We start from the raw sequence: 4,579 nt of genomic DNA, 5'->3' as shown, positions 1-4,579 counted from the left end.
GAAGCTGAGAGGTGCAGCCTAAATGTCTCTGGCGGCGTCTTCTTTTGGTGAGGGCCTCAGGGCTTCCATCCCACCGAGCCCCCGATGACTCAATGTTTCTCCTTCAGAAGAAGCCCAGGTTGGAGGCCTTGCCTCTAGTTCATCCTTTTAAGCTTTGAGAGGGGGAGGGTTGATTCCCTACCTGCTCCCTTCTCTCAGCTATCTTCAGAGCGTACTTATTTGAGTAACATATTCATCCCCCTTCTAGTTAAGAGTGGGGGTTGCAAGTGTGATGTACAAGAAGTTTCCAGACATTGGATGTTTTTTGAGACCACCATACTTCTCTAGTGAGGGAGCCATTCTTGTCTTGCTTCTCCCATGCCTCTCTTCATTAAGTTGCAAAGTCAAATCTTGCCTTAAGGCCTTCTCTTTTGGCTGTGGCTTACAGTGGAAGCTTTGATAAGCGCTGTCTGACTGGGCTTGTGAATTGTATATGTTAGTCATGGTTCCCCAACTGAATCTTAAGCTTCTTGAGGGCAGGGCCCTTGACTTCTAGTAACTGTAGAAACCATCCTATGTAGGGAAAGAGCTCTGGACAGGAATTCAGGATACATGTGTCTAGTCTCTCATTCATTGTGTGAGCTTGGGTAGAACACAACCTTTCTATATCTTCTGATTCTTAATTTAGTTTAAAATAAGGCAACTGTAATTTTGACTTAAAACAAATATGTATTGTGTTTTTGGTGAAAGCTTGCACAGCAAATCAGGCAAATCAGGTTCCCATTTGACAATTTCTACACCAATTGTTAAGTGACATCAGTTACATTTTTCACAATGTGTCAACATTCTCTTTAATTTTATTCTGGTTGTTCGATTTCCAATACTCTAGTTTTCCTGCCCCCTTATCGTCTCATCTTTGGTTTAGAATAATTGTTGACCATTTGGTCTCATGTAGATGGTTTTTAGTGGCACGCCTTACTTACGGGTAATATCTTTTATTTTGTGTACCAATCTATTATTTTGCTAAAAGGTGACATTAGGATAGTTTCAGTTCAAGGTTTCGGGGGTATCTCGGGACGACAGTCTTACAGAGTCCTTTAGTCTTAACTGGGTCAGTATGTCTAGATTTTTTAGGAAGTTGAGTCCTGTTTTGCATTTTTCTCCCGTTCTATCACGGTCCATCTATTGTGGCCCTAGTCAGAATGGTCGGTAGTGGTAGCTAGGCATTATCTAGTTCTTCTGGTCTCAGGGTAGATGAGTCCATGGCTCATGTAGGCTGTTAGCTCTATAGTTTCTTCTGTGAGACTTTGGTTTTCTTCTTCCTGTTTTGCTCCTGATGAGTAGAAACCAATAGCTTTATTTTAAATGGCTGCTCACCTCATTAGGATGCAGAACATGAACTTTGTGAACTATATTATGCCAGTTAACTGAATTGTCCCATGAGACTTATTGTTGACTTTTAAACTGTCCTCTAAAATTATTTGGTATTTCAGTATCCTGAAAATGTGGTATTTATTCAGGATTATTCTGAGCCAAGCCCTGCGCCAGATGCTTTCCATGAATTAACTCATTTCATCCTTTCTCAGACATTTTTGTTATTTTGATTTTAAGCAAAAAAAACAAAAAACAAAACCCCGTTGCCGTCTAGTCGATTCTGACTCATAGTGACCCTATAGGACAGAGTAGAACTGCCCCATACGGTTTCCAAGGAGTGCCTGGTGGATTTGAACTGCCAGCGTTTTGGTTAGCAGCCTTAGCTCTTAACCACTACGCCACCAGGGTTTCCATTTTGATTTTACAGATGAGTAAATCGAGGGATCTGAGATGCTAATTAACTTGTTCACTGTCTCCAGAGCCTGAAGTTATCCACTTTGCTGTAGCCCTTCTCCAAAGGACCAGCTATAGGACTGGGCATAAGTCTTCTACAAAGAGTTATCAGGCTATCATTGTTTGACACAGTGCTATCTTAGTGGTAACTGCTCACTGGTAAAGAATTAGCTTAAGCACATGACTGCTTACTATCAAACATATATACAAACTATGGCTAAACATTCTTGGGAAAATAAGCCAATGACAAATAGTTTAATCAAAATGAACCTAACTCCAAAGAGAGGACTAATTTAAAAATAAAAGGCTTCTTTCCTATCTGACGCTAATTGATTAAGGGAATTATTGGCAGAGAGAAGAAGTAGACCATTTATATTTACAGGTTGTATCTATTGCATGTGGACAAAAATGGAAATATTCAATATAAAGTGCAGATGTTTTGTCTCTGTGAAAGCTGGCATCCGTATGGCTGGAAACATTTAGATGCATGATTTCCCACCCTTTCCCCCAGTTTTCATTGGATATTTTATATACCACAAATCCAGCCACAATTTACATTTGAAGAAAAAAGAAAAGAATAATCTTTGCCCAAAAGGGCTAATTCTCATAGAACATAGTATCGTGTACTTGCAATTCATTATAGAAGCCATAGTACGATATGAATGATCTTAGTTTTGTAAAACAAATAAGTTTACACATACATAGAAAAAAGTCCTAAAGTTTATTTTTCTATCTGGGGTTTTACTGATGACAGAATAGAAGCTCTCAGAATAACAGTGACTTGTTTGCAATACTTGCAGTCCAGTGGAGGAATAGTGTATTGTCATATTATGAAGATAAAATTATTATAGAAAGAAAAAAAAAAACAGTTACTCTTCCATTCCCACAAATATAGTTGTTTTCTATAGTCTAGTCCTTGTCTATATGCATAATCTTACCTAGAGACGATTATGATGGTCCCACAATTTTGAATTCTGCTTTTTTCTCCACTTAACCTTGTATCGTAAATATTTTCTGTTTGTTATGTAATTTTGTTTAATGACTAGTTAAACTATTGCACCAGACAGTTTTCTTTTGAGTGGGGATGACAACCATCTGAAACTTGTATGTTTAGGAAATTTCTTGATGTGAGTCTGAAAAAACTATATCCTTGTTTTCTTGGTAGCCTCATCTATTTCCAGCACACTCATGGTGAAGGTGCTAAAGATGGCACTCAGTGGTGACTAGGTCTAGTGGCTTGGTAATATAGGCATCAGCATCAGGACTGGGGGCAGGGCAGTTGTCTCTTCACCAGACTGGCTCTGTGGTGATATTTGACTTGAATTCTGGCTGCCAGGCTTTCCATTTTTCCAGTTTGATTTCCAGTTTTCGTAGCAATTTTCCAAGCTACCCAATATGTTCCTTTCCAATTAAGTTAGCAAGTATCATTTTTGTTGCTTACGACTGAGAATCCCAACCGATGTATACCATGTTGTTGTCAGGTGCCATTGAGTTCGTTCTGTCTCATAGCGACCCCATTTGCAATAAAACGAAACACTGCCTGGTCCTGCGCTGTCGTTACAATTGTTCCGTTTTAGCTCATTGTTGCAACCGCTATGTATCAGTTCGTCTTGTCAAGGGTATTCCTCTTTTTTGCTGACCCTCTACTTTACCAAGCATGACGTCTTTCTCTAGGGACTGATCCTCCTGATAGCATGTCCAAAGTATATGAGATGAAGTCTTGCCATCCTTGCTTCCGGGGAGCACTCAGGCTGTATTTCTTCCAAGACAGATTTGTTCGTTCTTCTGGAAGTCTATAGTATATTCAATATTCTTTGCCAACACCATAATTTAGAGGCATCAGTTCTTCTTTGGTCTTCCTTATTCATTGTCCAGCTTTCACATGAATATGAGGGGATTGAAAATATCCTGGCTTGGGTCAGGCACACCTTAGTCCTCAAAGTGATATCTTTGTTTTTTAAAACTTTAAAGAAGTCTTTTGCAACAGGTTTGCCCAATGCAATATGTCGTTTGATTTCCTGACTGCTCCTTCCTTGGGCATTGATTGTGAATCCAAGTAAAATGAAATCCTTGACAACTTCGATCTTTTCTCCGTTTATCATGATGTTGCTCATTGGCCCAGTTGTGAGAATTTTTCTCTCTTTTTAGGGCCTGTGGACGTGGTCTGGAATTGTGGGAGAGAAGTTGGATTATGCGATTTAGATGGCATCTATAGAAGATGGGCCAGGTGGCAACCTCTTCAAATTCCATTTTTTCTCCTTCTCTGGCTTTGAGCTATTTAATGCACAGCCTCTTTGCTTGTTAAGCCTAAACAAATACATGAAAAGAGCCAAAGAGGGCCCTTTTCTTTGCCCCCCAAGAAAACACCAGTTTAATTAGTTGGAGAACAGAATTTATTTCCTAATTATTTTACAACTTTCTTATCCTGTCAGCTTGAGTATTTATTCTTCTAGGGATGAGCCTGTATGTAAAAGAATAGCTACCATTTGTTGATCACTTATACCAGTTACTGTGCTAAGCACTATACATGGATTGCTGAATTTAGATCCTTTAAGCAACCTTATGGGAGCCCCTGGGTGGTGCACACAGTTCAGAGGCTCAACTACTAGCCACAAAGTTGGTGGTTTGAAATTATCCAGAGCCACCTGAGATCTGCTGGTGATCTGCTTCTGAAACTCATAGCCGTGAAAACCCTATGGAGCGGTTTTACTCTGCCCACATGGGGTTGCCATGAGCTAGAATCTGGAATCAATTCCAGGGCAACTGACAACAA

Source organism: Loxodonta africana, chromosome 8, assembly GCF_030014295.1.
Source record: "Loxodonta africana isolate mLoxAfr1 chromosome 8, mLoxAfr1.hap2, whole genome shotgun sequence".
NCBI classification, from domain to species: Eukaryota; Metazoa; Chordata; class Mammalia; order Proboscidea; family Elephantidae; genus Loxodonta; species Loxodonta africana.
This window is presented reverse-complemented; position numbering follows the sequence as displayed.